General features: G+C 50.1%; 1 long non-coding RNA gene across 2 annotated transcripts in view; it reads right to left on the bottom strand.

Annotated features, from left to right (window-relative positions):
* The window catches only part of LOC122421361, a 139,341-nt gene extending 124,520 nt beyond the window's left edge, over positions 1 to 14,821 (bottom strand). Inside the window, exons 1-5 of one of the 2 annotated variants that reach the window (XR_006263477.1) lie at positions 14,695 to 14,821; positions 12,880 to 12,942; positions 11,629 to 11,738; positions 6,462 to 6,607; positions 4,746 to 5,382 (exon numbers count right to left, since the gene is read on the bottom strand). This is a non-coding gene — a long non-coding RNA (uncharacterized LOC122421361). Of the gene's footprint in view, positions 1 to 4,745; positions 5,383 to 6,461; positions 6,608 to 11,628; positions 11,739 to 12,879; positions 12,943 to 14,694 lie in introns of those variants that run through there. The other variant, XR_006263476.1, reaches the window with a different exon arrangement.
* Positions 14,822 to 15,776: the final 955 nt, after the last annotated feature.

Raw genomic sequence — 15,776 nt, 5'->3', positions numbered from 1 at the left:
TGACCCCGTGAAACGGAAGCCTGGGGTGGGGAGCGGGTGCGGGGGAGTCACACTTGCCTCTGCCAGGCTGATGCCCCAAGAGGGCCTGCCTCTCTGACACGCTGCACATGCCCCGGGGCACTTGAGCTCTGAGAACCTCCAGGAGCCCCATGAGTTGCATCTCCTCTCTTGTTCCCAAGTCTAGAAGGTTCTGGAACCCATGAAAGCCAACTCCAAAGCCCAGAGCCTTCTTCACAGTTCCAAGGGGAGGTTTTAGGTCTCTGTTTAGAGCTCTGAGAGTTCCTGTGAACCACATCCCACTGGGAAGTTTAGAAGCCCTGCCCTGGAAGCCACCACTTCCTCCCTCCTGGTGCCCTCCCTGGGAGGAGCTGCTGAGATAAACAGGAACGTGGGAAGGGGGCTGAGGCAGACCTTGTGGGTGTGCTTCCCACAGTCTCTGATGCCCACCTTCTCCCAACCATGTACCTTACCAGCCTCCCTTGCAGCTAGACTCAGTCAGTGACCCACTTCTGACCCATGACATGTCAAAAGAATCTATTGGGACACTTCTGGGAAACCTTCTGCTTTCCTGGTAAAAAAGACAGAGACCCTGCTGGTGCAGTCCCGGAAACCTGCTCCACCCCACCCCCCTCAAATATGGATGTGATGTCTGGAGATACAACAGTCATCTTGAGACTGTTAACAGGACAGGTAATGGAAATGTGGCAGACAGAATGATACCCCCACAAGAAATACTCACATCCTAATCCCCAGAATCTGCCAAAATGTTAGGCAATATGGCAAAGGGGAATTAAGGTTTCTAATCAGCTGACCTTGAAATGGGGAGGACGTCCTGGATTCCCCCACATGAGCCCAATGTAATAACAGGGTTCTTAAGAGGGTGAAATGAAGGAAGAAGAAGTCAGAGAAGAGCTGTGATGACGAAAGAAAGGTGGGGATGCAGTACAGCTGGTCTGGAAAATGGAGGAAGGAGCCAGGAGCCAAGGGGTGCAGGAATAGGCCAGGAAGTGGGTTCCAGGAGGAACAGAGCCCCATGAGATCCAGGTCAGACTTCTGCCCCCTAGAACTCTGAGCGAAAACATCTGGGTTGGTTTAAGTGGCCAAGTCTGTGGTCATTTGTCACAGCAGCCCCAGGACCCTGACACAAGCCATATGAGATGCTGGCTTGCCTTTGTCGAGCAAATGAACCAAGGCCAGCAGCTGCCTTCCTCCAGATGTCTTGTTGTGTGAGGAGAATGACTCCAGGCTGGCTTAAGGCACTTCAAGGTGGACTATTTGTGATGTGAAGCTTAACACATTTCTAACTGGCATTTGTGTCAGCTAGGGAAGCTTTCATCTCAAAATTCCTTCTGTGAGAAGGAAACAGCATTGCCAGCTAACAATGTGACTTGAACCCCCAGGACAGCACCCCAAGGTCTGACAATGAATGCTGGGTGGCCCTGGGACCTTTCTGGAGAAAGGAAGGTATAGTGCTATCAGAGTTCCCTGAGCAACTCTCTTCAGAAAATTTTCCCTCCATGTAACACCCTAAAGCCCTCAACATTCTAAAATGAGAAACGGAATGTTAATTAAATGTTTGTTGAACCATAAAGTGGACCTAAGATGAAAAAGCTGACTGCAATAAATAGAAGAGTGACCTTGTCTGGGCGTTGTGGCCACTCCATGGCAGGGTCCCCGTGTTCATAATGGCCCCCCTGAGAGGACTGCATGCAATTTCTCCAATTTAATGGCTGCTCAGGACAGGGTTTCTTGTGTCTTACTTCTATGGCAGACTGTTCATCATTGATGTGACCTCGCTGACAGAGAGCCCTTTTCAGAAATACAACTTTTCTGTATTGTAATTTCTGAATTGCATTTGCTAACCTATGTTATCACTCACTTTACAACTGGGTTTCAAGGAGCGGGCTGTGGGAAGGTGCCGTTGCTTGTCCGTGACACACACAGAGCCTGCGAGTCGGGAAGGGACATTTGTCGGGGACCTGCCGCCTCTGTGCTGGGTGCAGGGGAGCCAGGACTCCGGAGAGGGCCGCTTGGCGCCAGAGTGGGCAGACATTTGATATTCACTGCTCCTGCTCAGCGTGGCCTGACCGGGTTATGGATGAAAGAGACGTCCAGTGAAAGGTCTAGCAGAGGCCCGGCAGGTGACCAGCGCTCAGCAAATGTTAACTATTGAAATGCCTTTCTCTCCGGCACTCCTGGCAGCTCTTGAGGTAAGTCTGGAGAGAATTCCCACACTCCAGGCCAGGAATCGGAGGCTGAGCAGGGTTCCGTGACAGCAGGAGAGTGACTGCTCTCCGCCCCCACCAGATGCACCCCCTCACCGTGGTACCCACCTTCCTCGTTGCCTCTCGTGACAGCCCTGCGAAAGGCCTTGTGCTACCCACCATTCTGAGATGCATGGAGACAGGTGTGAATGCAGGCAGCCTGATGGCACTTTCTGGGCTCTGACCTGTGACATCGCAGCCCCACTGGCTACAGCAGAGCCTTCCCCTGGCCCCAGAGTGCAGCGAGGTGGAGCAAGCTGTCAGGCAGGAGCAGAGAGAGGCCCCTCCCAGGGCCTGGCTCTGAGCTCAGGGTCCCGACTCACAGACAATCCCAGACTGACCAGGAACCCAAGAGATGTGTGGAAACAGAGAAAGGAAGCAGTGGACATCCCAAGACCCATCTCAAGGGCCTCCCAGGCTGTGACCACAGAGGCCAGGCTGCCCTCCCCCCAGGCTGGCCCACACACCACCTCCGCCCACCTTGGGGAGACCTTCCCAAAGCCCCAGCAGCAGCCCTGAGCCTTGGGGCTGGGGTCCTGGCACCTGGGGAGAGTCTTGCAGGTTGGACCCCTCTCTGGTTCTGACACTATGTGACTCTAGGCAAACCCCCAACCTCTCTGTGCCTCGAATTCCTTCCCTGTGAATTGAAAGTCATAAAAGAAACCCCCTGCTTTTAAGGGAAGCCTTGGCCCCAAACAACAATCCTTTATTTTCCTGACTGGTAGAGACATATTAATTCACTTTATTTTGAAAGAAGCCATGAGTGAGATATCCAGAATGTGAAGAGATAAACATCTCATCAGAAGGGTTTCTGTACAGAAAAGTGTCTCTTTCCGCTTCACATCAGGAGAGCGTCACGTAATCGTCAGATGTGACCTGCACCACCTCGGCCCTCTGCTGGTCGCCCAACCGCATCTGTTCCCCACCCCATTCCTCCCTGTTGACAGGATTCTGGTTTTGTTTGGTTTGGCAAGGGACCCGACTAAAAATATGCAGTTTCCCAGACTCCTTTGCAGTGAGTGGTCAGGTGACATGGTCCCAGCCGGGCGACGGAGGTGAGCGGCCCAGAGGGGGCCCCTTCCAGAGGACAAGACAGAGCAGCGTCTCTCTGGCCCTTTATCGTTCCTGAAACGCCATGAGTCTCAGAGGCGTGCCATTCGCCTCCAGAGCCCCGAAGATAGAGAGAACCAGGGTCCCCGTCCAGTCCGCCACTCCTGCCTCCCCCGCCTGGGACAACACCCCTCTGCTATCAGCAGCTGACCCACATGTACCTGAATACTAGGACCTCATCTTTGAAAGTAAACACAATAGAAGTTAGACAGGCCATCTCCATGGAAATAACTCACACCTCCCTCGTGTCTAGCAGAGAGGATTGACATCAATACCATTCAATCACAATGTTCTCTGTCTTCTTTGGGACACTGAAAAGTAGGTGCCTCTATTCACTGACATAAGTATTTTATTTATTTGGGCTTGTTCATCTATTAATTTTCTCAGTGAAACCAGCCTTCAGGTTTCCCAACACACAACATGACACAGACCGCGGCACCCCTGAGCTGTTGCCTCCTCCCGGGGTAGTGACAGAGGGAGCTGGGCGCTCAGGAGAGGGTCTTGGCATCTCTCTCTGTGCAGCGGGGATGCCCAGATGGCGCCTGCTCGGCCCTGGGAACGTGGAACTGAGCCGAAAGCAGCTACCTGCCCCGACCTCAGTGATCTGGACAAGGCTGTGGTCTCTGATCACGTCCCCCCTCGTCCACCCTGTTTCCCGTTCCGTCCTCATGCTCCCTTTGCCCAGGCCAGTGCCAGGGACGCTGCCGCCCCGTCCCCACCACAGGCTAAGCCCTCACGTCTCCACTCAGAAGCCCATCTTAGGGCTCCCCCCAAACCCCTTACCTACACGCCAGTGCCCCATCCAACGCTCCCCCAAAGCCCGCAGCTGTCCAGCACATGCCTGGCCTCCCTGTGGACTGTGGGCTGAAACAGAGACCACCTTGCCTGTTGCTCACAGCTGTAAACCCAGAACCACCCCAGTGCTGGGCACAGAGTCGGGCTCCACAGACACATCCTGCCCCTGGAACGACTGCCTGTTGACCAAGAGGGGGGACATAGTCATTTCACAGTGGCTGCAGTGGAGGGCCGAGGGGGACAGCAAAGCCTCATTTTGCCAGGCCTGCGTTTTCTCTCCCACACGCCACGACCTTACACCTCCCAAGCTTGGGGAAAGGCTGAGGGCCATCTCATCATGTGGGCCCAGGTGTCGTGATGGGAGAGTTGCTCACCCCAGGTCACCTAGAGCAGCCCAGAAGGACAGGAGGGAGACATGAGATTCCCAGAATCCCCTTCAGTTCTCCCCTGCACATCAGCCTTGGGGCAAGGAGGTGAGTCGCTTGTTGGAGGACAGGGAACCACAGTGGAGGAGAGGGAAGAGCAGGTGCAAAGCACTGAGGCCTTTGAGGAATGAGCGTCGTGGGCGTGTCAGGGAGCACAGCGAGGAGGACTGAGGCTAGACGGCAGTGGTTGTTGGTTTTTATAGCATGAGGTTATGATTAACTCTGTTTATTATAATGACAATGTCTGTCCAGCACCAACTATGTTCCTGGTACTTTGCATCCACCATCTCATTCCCTCCAACCCCCAGGAGGTAGCCCTTACAATTATCCCCATCTTTAGAAGACAAACCTGAGGCCCAGAGAATCAAACTGACTTTCACAGGACACCCAACAAGAAGGAGCAGAGCTAGAATCTCAGCCCAGCTCCTGGCTCCACAAACATCATTCCCAAGGCCCATTTACACCACAACCCCTGTCCTTGGGCAAAGTGGAGAGAGCTGCTCAGTCACCTGGTGATATGGATCAGCCAGCACATCCTGCTGTGTAACCAAAGCACACAACCTGGGGCATTTACACCCTGCGTCTGAGGTGGTCAGCTAGGCATCCCTGCTGACACTGGCTGGGCTACTTACACATCTGAAGTTCTGCTGGGGTGAATGAGCGTCTCCTGTCCTTCCTCAGTTCAGCAGCTCAGGCCCTGCTCACACAGACGGCAGAGGCACCCAAGTACTAGTGGAGGCAGGTAAGTGTGCCTCCAAGCTTCTGCCTGAGTGACATCTGCTAGCACCCTATTGGCCAAAGCAAGTCTCAGAGTGAAACCCAGCTTCCAGGGATAGGGAAATCTACCCACCACTTAACAGAAGGAGCTACAAAGCCCTCAGTAAAGGCTGAAGCCCTGAGGCCACTTATGCATGCATCCCACCTGCACAGGTAAGAAAGGCCCAGAGCAGGGCCAGAGGAGGCGCTGGGGATGGGGGGAGATAGGGGTCTCTCTGAGCCTGGGTCCTCCCCCGGGCAAAGAGTGACTTGTCCAGGGTCCAGCAGGAGGCAGTGGGGGAGCTAGAGCCTTTGTCCAAGCCCTCTGACTCCAAGACCCCTTCCCCTTAAGGTGTGAGCCTGGGTGGATCACTAGGTCCAACCAAGAAAAACAGAAACTTCGCTGAGTATTTAAAACAGAGAATTCAATATGTGGAGCTGGTTGCTCTGACGATGGAAAACGGAGAAGCCAACCAGTGGAGCTGGGAGATACACATCGCATGGGCAGGAAGTGCTGGCACCCTGGGGCTGGAGGGACAGAGAGGGGCCCCAGCTGGCAAGAGCCTGCCTCTGCAGCAGCACACTGCTGATAGGGCAGCCCAGACGGAGGGAGAGGGGGAGAGGTGGGGGCAAGGAGGAGGAGGGGGGGTGCCGGCTTCTCCCTTCTGCAGCCCTCCCTCCCAGCTCTCACTAGCACCTCTCACCAGCCAGATCCAGCGGGGAGCCTGGGGACCCAGCGGGGAGCCAGGGGAATAATGTAGCCCCTCAGCCCGCAGCACAGAAGGGCTGAGGGGCAGGCTGAGGGCACAGAGGGAGCCTCCTGGGGACAAGCTGCCTCTGGCTCCCCGGGTTCCAAGCCAGTGCACACAAGCAGAGCCCTGGTTTGAACCCAGGAGGGCTGGGTAGGGGAGACTCTGCATGCCCAAAGCAGGCTCCCAGGGAGGCCCAGGCTGCTCCTGAGGCAGCACCCGCGAGGAACGAACGCCTACAGGGAGACACCCAGAGGACACTCGGTCAGTGCCTACTGCGGCTGGGCTTTCCCTTCTTACAGCCTCTGAGGCAGGAATGGCAGCCGGAGGGAAAATCAACGCCAGCAATTCAAGAGACTCACCAGGGTCACCCGTTCCCAGGCGGCCCCTCTCTCTGCCGGTTTGCTCCTGGGCTCTGGGAACCATCCCACAGACGGCCATGAGCCAGTCCTCCATCCCACACATGCGAGGTCCAGCCTTCTCATTCACAGTCTCAGATCCTCAGGACCTGAAAAAGAAAGATCACCAGCTCCATTTTAAGTAAGAGGAAACCTAGACTCTGGAAACTTAAACACTTCACCAAGAGTCCCCAGGGAAGGAGAGCAGAGCCCTGCGGGAACCCAAACCTGCCTGAACCCTCTGCTCAGCCCCCAGCCCTGCCTCTCACACTCAACCACCGTCATTCTACAATACTGAACTCGCAGGGCCCATGGGGTCCTGCTTTGGAAGGTGGGGACTGTGATCCCCCCGGCTGGATTCAGATCTCACTCCTGCCTAGCCCTGCACACACGCTGGCCCTCCTGGGAACCCCACTCGGTTTCCTCGTCAAGAAGGGACGAGGACATTCCCGATCGCATCATCACGTTGGGAGGCACCATCCAATTATCCTGTGCGATCCTGGCATGTTCTAACTCTAGATAGATACACAACGATCACGCCGTTTAGATTCTGGTGGGGAGACACAACTCACAAATTATCAAAACAGAATCTGTCATCTGATTGCAAGTCCAATTTTCTTAGAATTCCAAGAAAACGTGTGCAATGAAATGAACAGCAGCACCGACTGCACTATCCGAGAAGTTGCCCAGCCCCATGGGACTGGGTGCCCAGGAGGCCGCCTGCTTTGTGGACTGGTCTCAGCTCTCCCAGACTAGAGCGTGTCCCGTCTCCTTACCAAGCCAGCCTCCACCACGGGCTGGGAACAGACCTGGGGAGAGCAGCCTGGAATGTTTGGGGCCTCCCGTCACTCCTGCCTGGACACCTCCGTGCAGAGGTGGTGATGCAAGGCCACTGAAAAGTGGCCTCCAACCTCATTTCACCAAACCACACAGAAGACGCTGGGCAAGTTTGTTTCTGAGAAGACAGGCAGGGATTTGAGTTTCTGGCGCTTGTTTGCACAAAGGATTTCAGCCGTCTTTCTCCTGACGTGCAGCTTAAACACGTTAGTTGACCCTTAAATGGAATCCCCATGATGCCCCAGCTCCCTCCAAGAAAATTTCAGGGCAGGGGGTGGAAGGGGGGTAAAATGCATTGTGTCCTGCGGGCTTATTCCTGGCACTGCCAGTTTTGGGTTGACGACTCCATGCCAACTCTGTCTGCTGGTTTATTTGGGTGTCTTTTTCTCCTCTCTTTTACCTTTTAACTAAAACACAAGATAAGCATTTTGATTGCCTTCAGCTGTGAAGAGGGAGGTACATCTCCCCCCCACCCCCCACCCCCCGTTTGCTGGCAGAGATCAAACGTGAATTTCTCAAAAAACAAAAAGTGGAAAGTTTACAAATACAGGACTCAGAATCTGCAACAATGCGCCATCACTCCAAGTCAGGGATGTGTGTAACCCGACATGCTTGCCGGCAACCAGGCCTCCCATGCTCTTTCTGTAAACCCACATGCAAAGATGGTACCAGGGTCACTTTCTGCCCGTCTGCCAGAAAAAAAACAAAAAAGAAAGCCCAGAAGAGGTAATGATCTTTGCATCAGCTGAGGCCCTATCAGCCTGGCTGGCAAACTGAAACATAATATTTTAGGCTGAAGTTTATCACATAGGTTTGCTGAATTCATTTTCTTAAAGTCTTGCCCCGAACAAGTTTGTTCATTTTCATGAAGTCTAAAAGTGCTTTTCTTGTTGGGTGTCTGAAACCTGAAATATTTTCAGCTAAATGAGAAAATGTTTGCTGTTGAATGGCCTATTAGAGCTGTCACAAACGTGATTTCTGGAAATAAACAAGATCGTAAGTAGGCTGGCCGGAGCAGAAACGTAAGTCAGCGTTAATAGGTGGTGTAATTAAATTATCCCTTAAGCCAAGGTGCCAAGTGACACAGCTTTTTGTGTGTGAATTCTAATACAGTCACCTCCCTGGGCCTGCACAAATCTGAATGGACTTCTCTCCAGAATCACTAATTTTATTTTCTTCGGTTTCTACGTATCAAATAGCTCTCTCTGTTCTGCTAGCTAACCAAAGTTCTTGAGACAGACAAGCCCATATTTTCTCGTATCATTTTACAGAGGTTCACTTGATACAAACCTGGCTCCATAAACAATGTTTATTTTTTATGGTTTAGTATCTTGCTCAAGAAAATTAGAACTAAGTTTCATGAAGATTTATTTTCATTTTAACTATATTGTTCGCTGGCCTCTGCCACTCAATACTTAAATGACTTTCTCCCCAAAGGGCAACATCTTTAAAGCGGAACAGAGTTTATTTAAACAGCTGGTTTTTTGCACAATCATTTTATTAATACATAGATTGAAGTCATGAATAGTTGGTAACTTGCTCAGTTTGTAAATACATACAGGTATAAAAGCTGGCATATCATTCAATTAAATTTTTAAAGAGCAACACATGATTAATTGCTACCAGTAGGATGAAGTCATTGTACTCTGCTACATTTACATATTTCTATGTCTTTAAATAGCATTTCACACTTGGAGTGAAATGAATTCCTGCCTATCTCCCCATCAACGACAAATGATAACATCATTTTTAGGAAAATAAATAAATCTTTTTGTTGCTATTGTTGAATTCCAATTTGTTTAAAATAATTGTCAACACACATCCTATTTCTTTTTAAATTAAAATAAGATATGGCGAATTATTATATAAAACAAATTAAGGAATCATGTTGTCCCACGAAGAATCAAAACACTGAAATTTCCCCAAAATATTTTAAAGTCATTTTAACGTTAAATATGTTAAAGGACATGCTCATCGTTATTGAAATTCTCTCTAGCAAAGAAGTGGGGAGAGAAATATGTTTGCTTGTTTTTGGAATAAAGTAGAAACTTTTCCAATGGGAGAAGAGGAGTTTCATTTATGGGAGATGGAGGTTTAAAAGCTTTAAGAAGCTGGTGATACCATTTAGCAGGTGCTGATATAATAAAATACAGTGTCCAGGATGGGAGTCCCACATGCATTCATCACTTTCAAAAGGAAAAGACTTTCTCGAGAAGGTGAGACTCTGGTATCACTATCTGTACATGCCCGATTTTAACTGGTACACATATGAGTCTATGCAATACTGTAACAAGTGCATTCTTCATGAACATTACAGGAGAACCATGAGGAGATCTTCTACTTGATAAAACATAGATGGGCAACAGATAAAATATTGAAATAGCTGCTAACTGTCTTCCATTTTCATTCTGAACATTTCCAGAAGGTGTTTGCGCTCTAGCTGGGTGGTGCCTCAGACCATTTCGGGAAGGTGAGACACTTGGTAATTAACAGTTGCCTTAACACTTTAATACTCTCGGATGGCTTGGCACATTTCAGGCCAGGCCACAACAAAGTTGTTCTTCTTACTTTTAGAGATCACTGGATGGGCTCCGGAGAGGGGAAGGGGGTCCTGACACAACTGGAACTAAATCTCAGTCTCTATCTTCCCCACCCCCACCCCGTGGGTCACTCTAGAAGTAACATCGCCATCTGCTGGACACCAAAGGAACCTCCCTAAGAGGGGGAAGGTTTTCTGTTTCGACAATCCACGCTAGACCACTTACAAAATGTGTTTAACATGTACAAGGCCACCACTTTGGAGACAGGACAGCAAGAACAAAATAATAAAAAGTGCAGGAAAGTGGCAATATCCATTTTGCACAAACTGGTCTGTAGCAGTTTTGAAAACTGGTTCTTCTTGATCCCCTTTCCCAGGCAACAACCCCCAGAGAAGGTGAAAAAAGAAAGACAATTGCCATTTTTAATTTCTAAGAGTTATGAATTTCTAGAATGAAAGTTTTTTTGCTTGTTTGTTTGTTTGTTTGGTCACCAGTCAGCCCCCACCTTTGTCTCTCCACACTTTCTCAGTGCTGGAACTGTGGGGGGAGGTGAGCACACATGCACACGCGTGCACTTACACACACACACACACACACACACACAATTCCTTTGGAGTTCTTTAATCTAACAAGGCTTCGGGAACACAAGAGCACAAAACTGGGATAACCCAAATATTATTCTAAACTCTTTTTTCAGGCACTTAAGCAAAACAACTACCATTTTTGAAGTTTATATAACTTTTCCTTATAAATACAATCACATTCCGATTATACATCTGCATGATGTCGATTTCTGGATTTCCTTATGCAAGTAACAGTCTTGCTTCCCCCCTTCTTCCTGCTCCTAACTGATCACTGGATTGGGCTTGAAATTTGAGCATTAATTACTTTCTCTTGGTAATTAAAGCCAGGGTATTCTTTTCATGAGAGAACAACATTGTTTTACAATTTCCCATACTCCTTGGAAAAGTTTCATGGAAAGGAAAGAAGTCAGTTGTGACCTAGAATATTAACATATATTTTCTTTACCATCTTCCCAACATTTGACAAGATGTTCAGAAAAATAAATTTTTTAAAAGATAACTTATGTTAAATGAAAATTACAATTAAATTTGTTAAATATCACAATTCACCATTTTAAAAGAGAAACATTTTTACTGAATTTTATTTTCCTTTATTACGCATCATAAAAAAAAACTTTAAGTGTCCTAAGAGCCTTAAAGTCAGGTTTGCTATTGCATTACAGTCACAAATTACTTCATTTCGTATATATATATATTCATTTCATATATATATATATAAATACCAAGATATTTACATTTGTAACTTAATTTCTCACTCAATAGAGTTTGAAAGATCTGGATATTATAAAGGCGAACTCATTTTCTGCTGCAATGAAATGAGAAAATGAAAATTTAAAAAATTCATTTTATTAGGTAAATTCAGCAGGGACTCCCTGTTAGCCCCTGAAATAAACCAGCCTGCTTCTGTTTACTTTCTCCATCTTTCGGAGCCTCAAAATGAAAATTGAAGTCACTGCCATCGGTAAGCACACTCCCCCTCCCCTTCCTATCTGATGTTTGTGTAGAAATTGTAGAGTCTCTTTTCCTAAAAGTTGAGAATGGTGCTGAGGGCCGACAGAGCGGGTTCAGTCGGGGAGCCCCGTAGAAAGTTAACCGCTAGAGAAAGAAAGGGGAGGCCTGACGGGAGGGGATGATCAGGGCCAGAGCCGCAGGACAGGCTGGAGTACTCACAGTTTCCAGCGTCCGCTCCTCTGTCCGGGTCCCGGTGCTGGTTCCAGAAGGAAATGTGGCTCTTTGTGCAGAACCCGAGTGAACATCCAGGAAGTTGGCAAAATCACTAGCTAAACAATCAATAGAAGAAACACAACAAATTAAAGTACCAAATTTGGGTTTTTTCTCCAATAAAGGAAAAGAAAGTGAGCAGCAGAGGGGAAGGTGGCAGAAAAGGACATATTTAAATTTTTTTTCCTGTGACCTGAGCTGGGCCCCAGGTTAATCTCAGTGTGAATCTGGATACTGCTCTCCTGACCCGCGTAATATAAAGCATTATTCAACCGCCTGTAAAGGACACAGGCTTATCGCAAACCCTGAAATTCGCCGTGCAAAACGGCCCGAGTTCCTGCCGCAAACCTGAAATGAGTTTTCCTATGAAAATACACTTTAAAACTCAGCGACCCCCACCCCTAACGAAAGCCTTCGGTGACAGGAAATGTTAACCATTTTAAGCACTTTTTATTTGCATTTGCTCCGAAGCTGAGGGAGTGAGGGGAGAAATGTACTTCTAATGACTGGTGGTGAAAATCAGAAATCAGAGGGTGGAGTGAGCATGGACCTGTGTGTTTCTGAGCTGGTGGGGGGTGAGGGGTGTGGAGTGTGCTGGGCCCTGAATTTGCCCAGACAAGAGTGACCTCGCCTGAGTTCCCACAGAAGCTGGAAAGGGTTTGCATGCAGCAGTCGCCCCGCATTTCAAATTCTCTTGCTGTGTTGATAAGTTAAAGGCATCCCTTTCCACTCTTCAGTTGAGACGTCCACAGAAAAGGGCCTGTCTTGCAATGTTTGTGGCGCTGAGATGTGTTTGTGTGTGTTTTCTCCCTGGGATCAAAAAGGGAAAAAATATTTTCCCCGAAATCAACTAAACACTGAAACTCAGAAACACACAGAATGTGTATAACATTGCCCTTCAGAAATCCATCTTGAATTTTAAAAAAAAAACTCTCTTTGATCAAAAGCCGACAGAGAATTACATTTTTTCTCCATTCTGTTGCATTTAACACGGACTAACACAGGGTGAGTTTAAACAAACAGATGGCCTGGGTATGAATGCTCCTTTCAGTTTGAGTAGCTTGAGGTGGGTTGGATCCATGAGGGGGGTGGTGGTGGGCAGCAGTTGGGAGGATTAGTTGGAGGGGAGGAAAGCTGCAAAGTTTAGGGGGGGGAGCCAAGACAAGAATAAACCCATGATGAAAAAAATTTTTAAACTACCTCTTTACTTTGAGCCTGTGATGCTCCAGCAAGTGTGCAGTGTAACTGTTGAAATTCTTCTGCCTAAAAGATAAATGGCCTACTTGATTCAAGAGTGTCAAGTAGGAAAAACAAAACAAAACAAAAACCCTTCAAAGTATATTTTCAGAAGATAATCTAATGCACAATGAGCGCCCGGTAGGTAAGAGGGGTGTGCGGGGGAGAAGGCCAGCTCCTCATGGGAAATCCTGCTTCAGAGCAGTGCTCCAGCCGCCTCGGGCTGGGTCAGGGGCCAACTGAGAAAGGCCAGTCCTGGGCTGAGGGTCTTCACAAGGCATGAACTGGACCCGCTCCCCAAGCCCCATCAGAACAAACGGGCTGCTCACGGCCTCCCTCCCCTGTGGGTTCCCTAAGCCATGTGATATTCTTCAGCCCTTGGGGAATATGCGGGTGTGCAAGGCCTGGTGATGGAGGTCCCTGCTGAGAGCCATGCGAGTGTGTGTTCCCCACGTGGAGGGAGGGGGTGCTGGCCAGTGCCACTCACCCGGGGGTGAGCCAGCCATGGATGTCCACCCCCGCCCCACCCCGCACTGGCCCGGCCCGGCCTCAGAGACCGTCCCGAATCCTCCTCCTCCACAGAAAGAGCCTGCAGATGAGGGGCCATCGTCCTCACCTCTGCCCCACAGCCTGGGAGTGTCTCACCTCTGCACACCCCAGGCACTGAAAGAAGTCCCCCACCCCAGCCAGCTCTGTGGACAGGCCTGTGTCCTGGCTTTGGGCCGGTGGTGATAGAATGCCGGGAGCCCTCTGAGGCCACTCTCCAGCTCCCTCCCACCGCCAGCAGAGCAAGCTGAGCTCCCCTCCACACTCCTTCCTCCGTGCTCAGGAAGCCACGGGAAGGAAGGAAGGGGAGAGAAAGCCACAGGTCACGCGGAGTCACTTCTTAGCATCCGTGCACGCCCCGCTGGAGTGCTTAGTTAGAGGCCGGGTGATATCTGGAGGCTCAGTCCAGAGAGGAGGAACCCAGACCCAGCCAGGCTGCTGCATGGAAATTTGGGGGTCCTCTGGCCCCGGGGACCCCACAACCCAGCCACTGCCCCACTCTCTCAACCTTCGCTGGATCTCTTGGGTTCCCGGACACTGAGGTGATGTGTGTACCTTGAGTTCCTGGCGCCCAGATTCTAGCTTCCCCTCCATGTTGGGGGGAGACGCCACCCTAGCCTGGAGCTCACAGGGTCCCGACAACTTGGCAAAGGCAAAAGAGTGCAGGGAGAGGAAAGGCAAGAATGTTCTAGAAGGAGACAGAGCCACATGCTGGGCCCAGGAGGCAAGCAACATCCACTTTTCCCCCTCACTGTTCTTTCTCTGAAACCAAAACACAAACCAGGGCCGCATAAATGTATGTGTATAAAGAATTTAGTCAGTGCATGCACACACTCACACACATGCACATATTTTATTTTTAATTTATTTATTTTAAACACCAGACTATTTCTTCTCACCAAAGGCCTTTTCTCATGCTGCTTTATCCCCGGCTTTCACAGAACTTCCCTACTTCATGTAGAGGAAGGCATTTCCCACAGCCCTCTGGCTGGAATGTGCTAAAATGCTAGCATCGACACATTTCTATTTCATTTTATTGCAGAAACGCTGTTTTATGGCGCGGGGTGTGTGGTGCGTGTGAAGAACGGGCAGAGGAGGGGGTGTTCTGCTGTGGAGGGCCGCTGCCCCGTGGTGCCGTCGGCCTCGTATAAATCCTGAAAAGTGACAGTTGAGCTGGTAGGAGAATTTGGGAAACCAACAGACAAAATATACAGAGCAGCCCGTAGGCCTCACCTTTACGAGGCAGAGAGAGCTCCTGGAATGGATGGGCCGGGACCTCCGAGGCCACTCATTAGGCACTTGATGAATTGGACATGGGGCCCACCGCCCTCCTGGGGCAGGGAAACGCTCGAAAACCAAGTTTTATTAACCTAATAAAATGAAAGGGAAAAAAAATCAAGAAAATTTCAGCTGGAAGAATAAACGCAAGGAGCATAGCAAGTTAACCTACTTTTCATGTATTTAGAACCATTTTGGCAGCTGAGGGCAGTTCCCCATAAGACCCCACATTCCTAACGTCAGATTTCAGCCAACTGGCTATCCACTAGCCACGGCGGCCTAGGACACCCAGGGATGCGTTGTCTCCACGGTCCTGAGAACCAAGAAGCCAGGGGTTTTTCATCACATTTAATGACAAAGCCCAGGAGGGAGAGAGGGGGGAAATGGCAAAGAAACGTCTTTGGGGGCAAACAAGGGTTTCAGAGAAAGAAAGGGACATTGGCTGAGGCCTCAGGAATGCCATCGCACCCAAGGGCAGGGCTGCAGCCTCACAGGGGAGAGTTCCTGCAACAAACTTCAGAAGGCCGAGTGCAGGCAGACGTGACAGGGTCTATGTTATCCACAAATGCCTCCAGGGACCCTCAACTTGGACATGGGAGGGTGAGGGTTCCTTCTCAGACAGAGGCCAGCGCAAGCCCAGGCTTCTGGTGCTGCTCAGGCCATCTTGGTGGACCCGATAGCCCGCTCTACTCAGGGATCTGGTCAAGCCGCTGCTCACTCCCAGGAAGCAAGGCGGCTTTACTTCCCTGGGTCCCGGAGGCCCGGCTGCAGCCAGCCTGTGTTCACCAGGCACCCCCGCAGAGGGAGGATGTGTTTCAGCAGGAGATGCTTCAGGAGGACGGGGCAGAGGGGGAAAAGTCACCTCCTCCCGATTCCCCATTAGGCTCCGAGCCGGCCTTGTGAACAGGCAACGTGTCCATCGGCCAGAATCAACAAGCCCCTGCCCAAAACCCCATCTCCTAGTCCTACTCAGCGGGCCAACTCCCGCCTTCCCACGGCCCTTCCTCTTGTCTTAATAACACATGTACACACACTAC

The sequence above is a fragment of the Cervus canadensis genome, chromosome 18, assembly GCF_019320065.1.
Source record: "Cervus canadensis isolate Bull #8, Minnesota chromosome 18, ASM1932006v1, whole genome shotgun sequence".
Classification (NCBI taxonomy): domain Eukaryota; kingdom Metazoa; phylum Chordata; class Mammalia; order Artiodactyla; family Cervidae; genus Cervus; species Cervus canadensis.
The sequence above is the reverse complement of the archived record's forward strand: the minus strand, read 5'-3'. Positions and strand labels throughout refer to the sequence as shown.